At 37.0% G+C, this 15,375-nt stretch overlaps 1 pseudogene; it reads right to left on the reverse strand.

Annotated features, from left to right (window-relative positions):
• Nucleotides 1-10,272: 10,272 nt before the first annotated feature.
• LOC111822062 (dolichyl-phosphate beta-glucosyltransferase pseudogene) lies at nt 10,273-11,658 on the reverse strand (annotated as a pseudogene).
• Between the last annotated feature and the right edge of the window lie 3,717 nt (nt 11,659-15,375).

The following is a 15,375-nucleotide window of genomic DNA, read 5'->3' on the forward strand; positions in this document are numbered from 1 at the left end:
ATCGACTCGATGGTAATGGGTTTGGGTTTTTTTTTTCGGATATGGTTGAATGTTGACCAATTCTTTTTAGTACAGTGACTGTATTCCTTCCATCTTCTTTGGATGCTTTCTGCATTGTTTAATATTTTCCTTGTAGAATGCTTCACTATTGCAACTCGACACTTGAAAATTTTTCTTCAGTTCTTTCAGCTTGAGAAATGTCGAGTGTGTTCTTTTATTTTCTAATGTAAAAAGTCTTAATGAAAATACATGCTACATGCTGTGTGTGCAAGTTTCTCGTGGCTTTGAATTAAATATTCTCGCTCATACACAACAAAATGTGCTGCTGAAAATTCTCAGTAAATATCACTGCATGACTGGGAGGTTTGTTCTCTAAATCTGTTGATGTCATGTTTTAATTTAGCGTATTAAAATGTCTGCATAAAATTATTTAGAAACACGTCTGCTTCAGAAAATTACAACCTATCTTAGTAGTCAATTGTAGTATTAATATTTCCTTCTAGCCTTCCAATATTTCTTCTTCTAATCAGAATATGCAAACCTTTCTTATTATTCACTGTTAACATCCCATTAACAAATCCCATGGGAAAAAAAATGTTTTTTAGCACATTGAGAGTGCAATTTTAAATAGAGATTTTGTTCTTGTGGGCATACTAGTATAGAAAATCAGAAATGGAAAATTATGTAGAGTAGTGCTTTCTTTTGCCAGCAAAAGTTATATTTATGGAATATAATCTTTTTTATTAACACAAATACATATATATATACATGAGAAATATTATCCTATTAAAAAACTATCTAAGTACTTTCTTTAAGTAAAATTCATCCTAAAAAATAATGACCTATCCACTAGAAACTGAAAAGTGTTCTTATGACACAAAGTTTTACTTTGTGATTAAAATCTGTAGTGTTTATATGATTTCACGATCATGGAGCTTGAAGGAGCCCCATGAATTATCCACAAATTAATACAATATCTTCTTCATAGATTCTAAAAATTATCATATTTATTGGTGTCGTTTTGATCATGAGAAAACAATAGAAATGATTAGTAATCAAAATTCTCCAGCCATACCCTCTGCCACAGCCATTCATTATCAAAGCATACATCCCTATGATTTTTGTTAATGTCAACAGGATCTACTATTTTAAATAATCCCCTTCAAGTAAAGTGAGCTAATTAGTCATACCTAATGTCACCTGTTATATTATTGGAATTTGTTTTCATAATAGCCAATCTAGACCCATGGCAAAAAAAAAAAAGAGCTGTATATGTACTTCCTAGCATTAATGAACAAGGTCCTGAAATGATAGAGTAAAAACATAGTAACTTAATGTTGTTTCTGATACCCTTATTTCTTAACAAAATGTATACCAACAAACAGACCACAACTTGTGACTTCACGACATTCGCTACAGCAGTGCCGCAATCCAAGCCTCCAGCCCGGACCTAGCGTATGAGTCCTAGTTTCTTATCGCTTGAGTAATTTACAGGGCTTTTCTGGTTGTTTGTGTTGCTGTTGTCTCAAAGAGAATGGTCTAATATTGACTTGATTTTTCCTTTCTCTCTCAGCTTTCTTATCTTCTAATAAATACAAGCAGAAAGATTAAGTTTTCTTTACAAGTCTAACCAACAATTACAGATGTCTCAGAAATATGACTTTCCCTTTGTTCCGCATGAAATATTTTATGACTCTAGACTCTACTTTCTTATAAAGAAGGCATCTAGTGGAAAATAATAATGCCTTAATTTTATCGAGAAATTACCTTAAGATGGGTGTTAATAGATACATTATTTTAAATAATCCTTACAATATCACTAAGGTTAATGTTAACTCCACTTCTCTGATGTAAAAAAGAGACTTAGAGAGCTTTGCCACCTTGCTCAAAATTGCATTGCTGATGGCACTGAAAGAGGCTATAAAGAGAAAAGAAGTACATATATTTAGATAGAAAAAATACATAAAAAAGGAAAGAAGATCTGTGAAACAGGGAACAAAATTGATAAAAGTAGTGGAAAAATTAGACAATGAGGTACTGAATATGCCAATTTAGTGTTCCTATCACATATTAATGCCATCAAATATTGATATTACAAAATATTGTAAAATCTGGGCATTTTTTGTTTTTTTTAATATTTTAAAATTTCCCAATTTGAATTCACTGATATTTTCTTTGATATTTTATATAATCTCTATTCATTATGTAAGAATTTTCATACTCTTTAGTATTTTGAGTGTGTTCTTAAAAATGTTCTCCCTATATTGACTTATCTTTATTGGTCATCTCTACACTACTATATGAGTACAATTTAGTAGAATTTTCCTCTCTATGGAATATGGTAGCCTGTCTTATGGCTATTGAAAACTGGAAATGTGGCTAGTGAGACTTCAACGTCATTTTATATTAATTTATTTAAATTTAAAATTTCTGGATTGTATTCTGATAACACCAATAGTCTCTTATATTGCCTATGCTACTTAATTAATTTAAATAGTATTTTAATTCTGTGATCATTCTTTGCTTTATGGGTGTGTGTGTGTGTGTGTGTGTGTGAGTTTGAGTCTTTCAGAAAGTGAATGGGAGTAACAACTGTGAAAGGTAAAGAGGAGAAGGTGCAGGAATAGTGAGGGAGACGTTGAAGGCTATGATGCAGCTTGTGAAACGAGAGAGAGAATCTTGTTGGAATCCATCTCCAGATGTTCCCATCATATATTTACTTGTTCCAGGTTTTCCCAATTGGGCCTTGACATTATCATAACAAGTGATCAATCAGTACTGAAAAGTAGATTTACATAAGGAGGAGTGCCCAGGATCAGGAAATAGATTTTTCCCACTCGTTCTTGAAAAGCTATGAGAAAACTAAGTTGGGTAAAGATAGAGAGATAGACATCAGATGAAAGTGAGGGGCAAGGAACAGTTATCAAAGATGTTGCACAGCTATATGCAGGTGCATATTGGGAAATGGAACTTCAAGGTAATTTAAAGAAATATCTCAGAAAATGGTCAGATTACAAAGACAGGGATCTCTCAAGTTCATGTGTAAAAGTTGATATCATTTAAACAGGAAGACAAAAGCCACTAAATGAAGTCCAAATATGAAATATCTATTGTAAAAACTAGAGCTTACTGTACTTTTGGAAGTAGTCTCGATAATGTCAGCGACCCTGCCATAAAGTTCAGGAAATATTTCAGGAAACAAACACAAAATAACTTAACCTGAAGCTCTAACATTGATGCTTCTCAAGAGCTCATTGGCAAATATCTGTAAATTTTGTGTACCCCTCTGCCTGGTTGAAAATGCCTCTAGAAAATAATGGCTTTTTCTTCTCTTTTAAGCTCCAAATCTCATGACAGTGCCTCTCATTCACGAAGTATAATCTGAAATCACAGAAGGTAGGAGATTCTGGGAAATTCAATTCCTAGTATCTCTCATGAGGTGCAGAAACAATCGTAGAAGGAGATCATAGTGGTGTCAAATTGAAAACAAACATGACACAAATTACCACTTTGTCAACTCAACATTTAAACACAACTTTTATTACCATATTTAATTTCAGAATAAAGTAAAAAATAAATATTATTCTGCCAAACTTGATACAACTATTTCTTGTGTAACAAAAAATGAATGAACACTTTCCCTAAGAATGGAGACGGTAAGTTCAAAACGTCATTGTATTTATCTCTGAAAGATGATCATGCATTTGTTAGGTCAGTCACAATCACTCTTAGACTTAAGATAAAATAATTGCTGAATTACATGGTTAAAATGACATTAAAGAAAAGGTAAAGAAATAGGAAACATTGGCTCCATGTAATCTATAAATAACAAAATGAGAAAGAAAATACACCACCATATTCACTTCTGCAACTGGCAATGTGACCATAATTTGTATTTATAAATTCTTTCTACCATTACACATTCTTCATTTTCTTCTCCTTATTCAACACCTCTGTTGGTTGTGTTCTTACCTGAAGAAGGAACCCAAAACTTTATTTCTGCTGTGTCTTTACTGTTAGCAATTCTGCCTCTAGTGAATGACTAATTTTCATTATTTTTATCTATGGGCATGGGATAATAAAAGAAGACTCAGGGAACCTCCTGGGTTGCAGACATATCCCTGCTTGCTCCCATTGTGTAGCAACAATCATATTTCCATCTGATAATTGTGATCAACCCATTCAATATGTGTCGTGGACTGAATTGTGTTCCCCCAAAATATCAGTCAGCTTGGATAGGTCATGATTCCCAGTATTGCATGATTGTCCACCATTTTGTCATCTGATGTGATTTCCCTATGTGTTGTAAATCCTATCACTATGATGTGAATGAGATGGATTAGCAGCAGTTATATCAATGAGGTGTACAATATTAGATAGTGTCTTAAGCCAATGTCTTTTGAGATATAAAAGAAAGAAGCAAGCAGAGAGACATGGGGACCTCATACCACCACGAAAGCAGCGCGGGGAACAGAGTGCATCCTTTGGACCTCTGGTTCCTGCCCTGAGATGCTCCCAGACCAAGGAAGATTGATAACAAGGACCTTCCTCCAGAGCTGACAGAGAGAGAAAGCCTTCCCCTGGAGGTGATGCCCTGAATTTGGACTTGTAGCCTACTAGACTGTGAGAGCCTAAATTTCTCTTTGTTAACGCCATCCACTTGTAGTATTCTGTTATAGTAGCACTAGATGACTAAGACAGTATATTAACCCTCTTATTTGCCTGTAGTTTCAGTAGCAAGAGAAGACCAAAATAGTCAGGCAATGATCTCAAGTTGCACTTCATTTGAAATCTTAGTGATTTCCTGTAATACTGTAGATCCCAGGTGTTATGGATTGAAATGTGTCCCCCAACAATAGGTGTCAACTTGGCTAGGCCATGATTCCCAGTACTGTGTAGTTGTCTTCTGTTTTGTGATCTGATGTAATTATCCTCCATTTTGTGATGTGTTGTAAATCTGAGCCTGTGTGCCTGTGGTTATGGTCCCATTTGGGAGTGAATTTTCTGTTATGTTAATGAAGCAGGCTTAGGGTGGGGTGTATCTTGAGTCACTGCCTTAGTAGAGGGTGTGACTCAAGTCACCACCTTTATCCCAGTCACCACCTTTATACTCTTATTCAAGCCACACATTTACTTGAGTCACACATTTTATCTTACAAGAGATAAAGGAAGAAAGAAGCAAGCAGAGATAAGGACTTCAATACTAACAAGAAGAAGAGACAGGAGTGCAGCATGTCCTTTGGACCCAGGGTGCTTGCACTGAGAACCTTCTAGAACCAGGAGACACAGAGAGAGCTGTAACACCAGAAATGACCCAAGATGGTGAGAAGTGGTGTCAGAGAAACAGCAGCAGCAGAACCGGGAGACTGGCTCCAGATGTTGAGGGAGCTTACCCACAGAGTGCGAGAGAGCTGAATACCTTTGGGCAGGAGGTTTCCTGGAGGAGTGGGGTGCCTCTGGGACCTTACTGGTGGAGCTAAAAAGCTTTGTAACACTTGCTCCAAGGAGCAGAGGCCGGAGAGAGGCCTGTCTGCGGACATGACTGAGAAGACGCTGTCCTGATTGACACATGGATCTTCCTCCCGAGCCAACAGAGAGAGAAAAAACCTACCCTAAAACCTGGCACTCTGAATTTGGACTTCTAGCCTCCTAAACTGTGAGAAAATAAATTTCTGTTTGTTCAAGCCATCCACTTATGGTGTATCTGTTATATCAGCACTAGATAAATAAGATACCAGGCTTTAGAGATGGGATTTTTTTTTTTTTTTTGGTCTTTTACTAGTGGATAATTAAGAGTGATAAAGGAGCCAATTCTATTTGCACGTTTCTGTTTTCATATATTCTAGTATCTTGTTTTCTGGCTATGCGGAAAAAGTATAATGTATTGGTTGCTTGTAGAAAGCACGTAGTTCGTGTCAAAGAACAGCTCATCAGCTCTAAGTGTTGTCACCCAGCTGGTGCCATAACTGAATACATAATGACCTATTGGTCATTTTATCAGGCAAGCTGCTTTAGGGCAGGGGTTATGTGGAACACTGGTAAATTTTCTGAGCCTAAGCTCACTGCCTCACTTTATTTGCTCTAAAATGAGTTCCTTGATCAAAAGTGATGCTGTGATGAATAAAAGGATGAAGAACAAAATTTTCTGTACTCCAAATCCATTGATGATGGTTTTGTGAGCCAGAGAGGCAAATCCATATCGAGAAAAATTGCCTATTCTGTTGAGGATAAATCAATGCCCTCTTTATGATGAATGGATGCGATGTAATAAATATATAACCACATGGCTGGACGGTGCATGGGGGCTCAGTTTTATTCTCTGCTGTTAATATATTGGAAATCAGCAATGGTCACAGCCAGATCTGCCTTGGTGAGGCTCAGGATTGTTACAGAGACTTCTTTTTTCCGGGCTCCAATAAAAACTAGAAAACTTATTTGATGATTGCATGTGTGTATGGGGGGGACTACAAATGCTTCTATAGAATAATGTTTTTTTTTTCATTTCTGTCATTTGAAGTGTATGTCTAGCATAGAAAACTATAACTTAGAACCAAGTAGGAAGGGAGAATCTGGCAAACGTAGTTATTGGCTTCTACCGTACAGTATAGTGGAGAACGTAGCAAGAGGTGGCTTTGAGGTTGTGGTGACAAACAATCCATTTCACCAAGAATAATATCTGTCCATTATTTAGAGTCTTCTGTAATTAGTATAGACACTGAGGTATGTGAAATTTCCATAACTTAAACATGGCAAATCTTTCAAGCAAATGTTTTAATGAAAAATTGAAAAGTCTTTTTCTCAAATTAATTTTTAAATCTATATTCCTAAAACTCTGTTGCCGTTCAGTCAGTTCCAACTCGTAGTGACCCTATAGGACAGAGTATAACTGCCCTATAGGGCTTCCAAGGAGTGGCTGGTGGAATCGAACTGCTGACCTTTACTGTTAGCAGCTGTAGCTATTAAACACTGTGTCGCCAGGGCACCTTACAAGTGTGATGGTGAGACTACATCTCACATACTTTGGACATGTTATCAGGAAGGATCAGTCCCTGGAGAAGGACATCATGCTTGGTAAAGTAGAGGGTAGGTGAAAACGAGGAAGACCCTCAAAGGGATGGATTGACCCAGTGGTTACAACAATGAGCTCAAGCATAAGAACGATTGTGAGGATGGTGAAGGACTGGCCAGTGTTTTGTTCTGTTGCACATAGGATCGCTATGAGTGAGAACTCACTCGACAGCACCTAACTACAACAACATATTCCTATGGAAAAAGTAATCTCAGACTTTTGCATAGAAACATATTTTCACTGTTTTTGCTCTGTTAGACAACCCTTGTTGTTTTTGTTGTTAATTGCTGTTGAGTCAATTCTGATTCATGGTGCGCTCATGTGTTGCAAGGTAGAAATGCTCCATAGAGTTTTCAAGGCTGTGACCTTTGGGAAGCAAATCGCCAGGCCTGTTTCTGAAGAGCCACTGGGTGAGTTTGAATGGTCAACCTCTCAGCTAGTAGTAGAGTGCTTAAACATTTGTATCACCCAGGGTTCTATAATGGAAATAAGTGAGATAAAGAAATATGTTCCTTTTCATCTAATTTGGCCTAAAATTTTGATAAACCTTATCATAGGAAAAAATAATTAATTAATTATAAGAAATAAACTAACTAACTTACTGAATATAAAGTTATTTTAAAAAGCTGAATGTGAACTACTTTTTCAAAGTAACACAGTTAACTAAGGCTTAACGAACTAGTTGCCCTCAAGTAGATGATGCACACAATGTGTGTAAGATTAGAACTGTATTCTAGAGAGTTTTCTTTTATTTTTTTATATATAAGTAATGAATGCACATAATAATATTAAGACTGTGGAAGGACAGAAGATAGGATATGAAGGGTGAAAGATAACTTTTTATATATTTAATGAATTTTTATTCTAAAGAGAAAATGGATGCATAATCTAACTACCTAGAAGTATCCCTTGATCACATTTTGCATATAGTAGATTCTCATTATTCAAAGCATTATAGTACGAGCACTATAAGGCTCTCGCAAATGCTGAGTTAGTGAATAACAAACAAGCCTTGTCAGACCTCAACTGGGAACGTCGATGTCAGCAACTCATATTTTTCACAGCTCACTGCACGAACATGTCCAGAAATGTTCTTGATTTGGGGGTTACAAATAAATTTTAGTGAATAGGTGAATTCACAAATAAATAATCAGTGAATAATGAGGATCAACTGTATTTCCTTGCAATCTCTTTTTCCTCTGCTTTTAAAAAATTATAGCTGAAATTTAGTCATGAATATCATGCTCTTTTTCATGTAAAATAGACTAAACTTTTCTCATGTACAAGTTCATTGTTTCTGAACTTTTTTCTTATGGATATTTTCAAATGTACACAAAAATAGAGAGAATAGGAAAATAAGACCCATCATCTGCCTTTAACAGTTATCAGCACAAAGATAATCTGGTTTCATCTACCCTTTACCATCACTTAATCCAATCTGGGATTATCTGGAAACAAATTCCAGAGGTCACCTATTATACATGAATATTTATTTCAGTAACCCTAAAATATATAATTAAAAATACTTTTAAAAAGTATGATCACAATAACATTATCATATCTAAAACATTAATAATTCCTCAATACCATACAGATACAGTGTTCATTTTGAAAATCAATTTGGCCCTTCCTTTAAAGGCTAGAAATAGAAGTACCATACAATCCAGCAATCCTGCTCCTTGGATTATATCCTGGAGAAATAAGAGCCATCACATGAATACATATATGCACACCCATGTTCACTGCAACACAGTTCACAATAGCAAAAAGATGGAAACAACCTAGGTGACCATCAATGGACAAATGGATAAACAAATTATGGTATATTCACACAATGGAATACTATGCAACAATAAAGAACAACCATGAAGGCATGAAACATTTTATAACCTGGAGGCATCTGGAGGTCATTATGCTGACTGAATTTAATCAGTCACAGAAAGACAAGTATTGCATAAAACCACTATTATGAGAACTTAAGAAAAGGTTTAAACACAGAAGAAAACATTCTTTGATGGTTACTAGGGTGGAGAGGGAGGGTGAGGGTTATTCACTAACTAGATAGTGGACAAGAATTATCTTAGGTGAAGGGAAGGACAGCACACACTACAAGGGAAGCCAGCACAACTGCACTAAACCAAATCTAAGAAGTTTCCTGAATACAATCAAACACTTTGAGGGACAGAGTAGCAGAGGTAGTGGTCTGGGGACCATGCTTTTAGGGGACATCTAGGTCAATTGGCATAAGAAATTTTATCAAGAAAACATTCTGCATCCTACTTTGGTGAGTGGCATCTGGGGTCTTAAAAGCTTGCAAGCAGCCATCTAAGATTCATCAATTTGTCCCAACCACCTGGAGTAAAGGAGAAAAAAGAACACCAAAGACACAAGGAAAGTACTAGCCCAAGGGACAGAAAGGGCCACATAAATCAGAGACTTCATCAGCCTGAGACCAGAACTAGATATTGCCCGGCTACCACCAATGACTACCCTGACAGGGAACGCAAAGGAGAGTCCCTGATGGAGCAGGAGAAAGGTGGGGTGCAGAACTCAAATTCTAGAAAGAAGATCAGACTTAATGGTCTGACTGAGACTGGAGGAACCCTGGAAAGCATGGCCCCCGGACTCTCTATCAGCCCAGAACTAAAACAATTTCCGAGGCCAACCCTTCAGACAAAGATTGAACTGGACTGTGGGATATAAAATGATACTGGTGAAGAGTGTGCTTCTTAGTTCAAGTAGATACAAGAGACTAAATGGGCAGCCTCTGTCCGGAGGTGAGATGAGAAGGCAGAGAGGGTTAGGAGCTGGTTAAATGGACATGGGGAATCAGAGGTGGAAAGGAGGAGTGTGCTGTCACAGTATAGGGAGAGCAATTAGGGTCACATAACAATATATGTATAAATTTTTGTGTAAGAGACTAACTTGAAATCTAAATTTTCACTTAAACTACAACAGTAAAGAAACAAACAAAAAAAGATACAGTGTTCAAACTCACCCAATTATCTCATAAATTTTTTTATTTGTTTGAATCAAGAGCCAAATAAAATCCACATAAATTGGTTGACATCTCTTTTATTCAAGTGTTGCCTCTACCTCTTTTCAATTGTTTTTCTTGCAATTTTGTTGTTGTTGTTGTTGAAGAGAGCAAGTCATTTGTCCTGTAGAGTTTCCAAGAGTTTGCTGATGGACTTTCCGTGGTGTCATTTAACATTTTCCTCTCTCCCCTGAATTTCTTGTAAGAGCCCAAAGCTGTAGATCATCCATCCCTTTTCTAATTTCTCAATATCTGGGAACTGTGCTCCATCAGCATCTCCCAGGAGGATCTTTTCCTTCAATAACGAGTACAACTATCCTAATACCTCCAACTTTCCCACGATCTTCACCAGTGTTATCACTCTCACTTTGTTACTTCCATATTTCTGGCAATATTTCACAGCAGCATTTGAAGCCTGGTCTTTACTGCCATCAACTACTATTATCTCATAAATGAATCTGTGATATTGTTTATGTCTCTTTTCTAGAAATCTAGAGATTCATCCACAACAGTTTTTCTTCATTGTATGAAGGCATGACAACAAAAAGCTGTTTGGTAGGTGAGTCCCATATGCCGAGTGTCTTAGTTACCTACTGCTATTGTAACAGAAATATCACAAGTGGATGGCTTTAGCAAAGAGAAATTTATTCTCTCACAGTCTAGAAGGCTAGAAGTCCAAATTCAGAATGCCAGTTCCAGGGAGTCTTTCTCTGTCTGCTCTGGAGGAAGGTCCTTGTCATCAATCTTCCCCTGTTCAAGGAGTTTCTCAGCTCAGGGACACTAGGTCCAAACAACGCACTACTCTCCTGGCTCTTGTTGCTTGGTGCTATGATGTCCCCCTTTCTCTCTGCTCACTTCTCTCTTTTATATCTGTCTTAGTTACCTAGTGCTGCTATAACAGAAATACCACAAGTGGATGGTTTCAACAAACAGAAGTTTATTCTCTCCAAGTCTATTAGCTAGAAGTCCAAATTTAGGGCATCAGCTCCAGGGTAAGATTTTCTCTCCCTGTCAGTTCTGGAGGAAGGTCCTTGTAATCAATCTTCCCCTTGTCAATGAGCTTCTCAGTGCAGGGACCCCAGGTCCAAAGGATGAGTGCTCCTGGTTCTTCTTGCTTGGTGGTAAATAGATTCCCATATCTCTCTGCTTGCTCCTCTCTTTTATTTCTCAAGAGAGGATGGTTTAAGACAACACCGAATCTTGTAGATTGAGTCCTGCCTCATTAACATAGCTGCCACTGATCCCACCTCATTAACAACATAGAGGTAGAATTTACAACACATAGGAAAATCACATCAGATGACAAAATGGTGGATAATCACACAATACTGAGAATCATGAATAGCCAGGCTGACACACATTTTTGGAGGGAACACTATTCAATCCATTACACTGAGTAAAGTTTCCTTCCAGCCTCCGGCATTTGAGATAACTTCTTGTCTTCATGTTGATGGGGTTGTGACATTTTTATAGCAGTTATAAATGCAACAAAGGAAATCAATATCAGGGCTGTGGTGCTGAGCACCACCAGCTCTAGCAGGAGCAGTACCATCCTTCATGCCAGGGCTAGAGACTGAGCTGCCTCTGCAGTCTCCATAGAGATTTCAATGGCTGATTTTCAAAAGTAGATGAGCAGGCCTTTCCTCTGAGGTGCCTTAGTCTGGATGGACTCTGCAATATTTCAATTAGCAGCCTAGAGTGTTAACTGTTTACACCACCCAGGGATTCCAGTTAAGGCTTACTCATTTACTCCTTCCTATTAGATACAGCTTATAAAAGCAAACATTTGTATTTAATAACTGTGTCCTGAAATGTTTGGAACTATGGCAAGTGAATTGTGCCACTTTTAGCTTTGCTGATTTAATTTGTTTAATCATAGAATTTGCAATCAACTTTCAAAAGGTAGATTAGAATTACCAATAAGGTTTGCACACACGCATAACACACACACACACACAGATACACACTAATGATGACCTTGGTGGCATAGTGGTTAAGAGTTTGGCTGCTAACCAAAACGTTGGCGGTTTGAATCCACCAGGTGTTCCTTGGAAACTCTATGGGGCATTTCTACTCTGTCCTATGGGGTTGCTGTGAGTTGGAATCGACTCAATGGCAACAGATTTAGTACCAGAAATGGTGTTGGAAAGAAGTTCACCCAGGCACTGATTGTTACACACTTTGGAGAAAATATCTGACACACAGATAAACATCAAAATTGTGCTTTACTTTTGACACTGAAAAACAGATTTTAGAATTCTAACAGAAATAATAACACCATGTATGTACATTTTGTAACTGTTCCAGCAAGTATGCACCCTTTGTAACTGTACTAGGAGAACATAGGGAATAGAGTCAGTGTTCATCAATGTGAAAGTAGTTGACCTTTATATATTCATTTGATGGAATTGATATACTATACATCCATATCTAGTTACAATAACTTTCTAAGTATGAAAGCTCATTGTACCACACATGCATATATATGGAGAGAGAGAGAGAGCCCTGGTGGCACAGTGGTTAAGAGCTACAGCTGCTAATCAAAAAGTCAGCAGTTCAAATTCACTAGCCACTTCTTGGAAACTCTATGGGGCAGTTCTGCTCTGTCCTATAGAGTTGCTGTGAGTTGGAATCGAGTCTACAGCAATGGGTTTACATATAGAGAGAGAGGGAGAGGGAGAGGAAGGGTAGGAGAGGATTGTAAATTTATGAGGAAACCACCAAACTTCTGTCTTTTGGTTACTTCAGGGACTACGTGGGAGGCTAAGAGAAGACTCTTAAAAAAAAAAAAAAAAAGAAAGAAAGAAACAATACCATAATCATACTTAAAAAAATTAAAAAAGGATAATAAATAAAATATTTATATGGATTTCTTAATAATGCTAAGAAGAACCTTCATTTGAAGATAGAATTTGATTAAGGGTGGCAAACTAGCTTTTTCCTTTCCCACTTAAATATATAATTATGAATATAGTCATCATTGTGTATGTTCAGACTCTGAAACTTCATTGATCATTGTTCTTTTGACCTTTATTTTCCACATGGAATATATTATTCATTTTAATAAATTAATACAGAGAGTTTTGCTGATGTTTTCCCCTAAAATTTCATGAGTAGACCACATTGACTTGATAAAAGAAAAAAAAAGTTTTTTTGTAAACTCAAAATTTTTGTGAAATCATTTCATAAAATTTATCTTAACTTTAAATTACAAGACGTACCTTATTTCCCTTTAATACATGAATGTTTACTAGATGATTTGATGTCATTGTTCAGAAAGATTATGGGAAAGGTATGGATTTCAGTAAACACAGAATACTCAAAACTAACCTCATATTTAAATTCCATCTTAAGAGCTTACTTGATCAAGAATAAGAAGTATTTCCAAGAGTTGTATTACTATTTAAATCACAGCATTTGCAAAGTTAAAATTCAATTACTGAAAACAGTTACAACTAGATGAAATTGTTTTCAGTTGAAATGTAGTCATCGTTACAAAGTTAGGTGTATAATGCTATTGCTGACAGGCTCTTAGCATCTGCATGTTCATTATTCATTTCTGCTGCAAGAAACAAACTTTTATTTTAATTTTCGTTAGCTGACACTCTTTAATGCTTAACTAATTTTAAGACAATGGAAAATAACACTCTTATACATAAACTGATCTGGTTTAATGGTCAGACACAATTTTGGAAAAGAATGCTTTCTAAAATACACAACGTAGAAGAAAAGTCTTGCCTGTTTGCTTGAGGGCAAGAAAGCCGACGAATAGATGGGTAGATATGAGTGTTCTTTTGGTATTTTGGTATTTCAGGGAATAAGAGGGGCTGATACAACCTAATCTTCTCATGTTTATTGATTTTAATTTGATTTTCATTCTTTCCCTCTCTGTATCCTTCCAGGGGCTGTTGCAGTGGGATTCTATATAGACTGTGTCCTTTCAGTAAGATATGGAAAAAGCAAGAAATATAATTTTACGTTTCTAGTCACATCAGTAGTTGATTGTGCAATCTAATTTTGTCACATTTTGTATCTTATTACAAAAATTGGTATATCTAAGAAATCGGGAAGGACTTTTATTTGCACGTCGAAATTAAGCTGCCAACATAGCTGCACTGATTTCATGGTTAGTTGCTATTTGCCAACAATGTGTCCCAAACTAGAAATCATTTCAAGTGAAGGGGAGGGGAGAAAAAAAGAGAGAGAGAGATAATGACATTTCTGCACAAAAGAATTTGAAACTGTGTCAATTACTTGAAAAAAACAATTTAATAGTAAGCCTAGTCTCAGTGAGTTTGGTAGTTTTGAGTTTAGACAACCATTTATAAAATGCCTTTTTACTTCTTTGGTTTAATCAGTAGTATTATGTAATGGTAGGAGAAAAGACAGGGTGCTTAAATCAGAAACAGTTTGACTTAATAACTGTGTGATTGATAAAACTTGTTTGAAAGAGAAAATTTTACTGTCAAGTGCAATATCAGCAAGAAGCTTTATTCCACTTTCATGGTAGAACAATAGGATATATGTAATTCTTTTTTTTCCCCCATACAAAAATTTATACATACATTGTTATGTGACCCTAACTGCTCTCCCCATACGACAGCACACTCCTTCTTTCCACCCCTGATTCCCATGTCCATTCAACCAGCTCCTAACCCGCTCTGCCTTCATCTCACCTCCAGAGAGAAGTTGCCTATTTAGTCTCCTGTGTCTACTTGAGCTAACAGGCACAGTCCTCACGAGTATTACTGTATGTCCCACAGTCCAGTCCAATCCCTGTCTGAAGAGAATACCTCAGAAATTCTTTCAGTTCTAGGCTGATAGAGAATCCAGGGGCCATGTTTTCTGGGCTTCCTCCAGTCTCAGTCAAACCATTAAGTCTGGTCCTCTTGTTAGAATTTGAGTTCTGCACCCCACCTTTCTCCTGCTCCATCCAGAACTCTCTGTTGTGTTCCCTGTCGGGGCAATCATTGGTGGTAGCTGGGCGCCATCTAGTTCTTCTGGTCTCAGGCTGACGAAGTCTCTGGTTTATGTGGCCCTTTCTGTCGCTTGGGCTAATACATTCCTTGTGTCTTTAGTGTTCTTCATTCTCCTTTACTCCAGGTGGGTGGGACCAGTTGATGCATCTTAGATGGCCACTTGCAAGCTTTTAAGACCCCAGATGCCACTCACCAAAGTAGGATGCAGAACATTTTCTTAATAAGCTTTGTTATACCAGTTGACCTAGATGTTCCCTGAAAGCATGGTCCCCAGACCCCTAACCCTGCTA

Source organism: Trichechus manatus, unplaced genomic scaffold (assembly GCF_000243295.1).
Source record: "Trichechus manatus latirostris isolate Lorelei unplaced genomic scaffold, TriManLat1.0 scaffold00124, whole genome shotgun sequence".
In the NCBI taxonomy this organism is placed as follows: domain Eukaryota; kingdom Metazoa; phylum Chordata; class Mammalia; order Sirenia; family Trichechidae; genus Trichechus; species Trichechus manatus.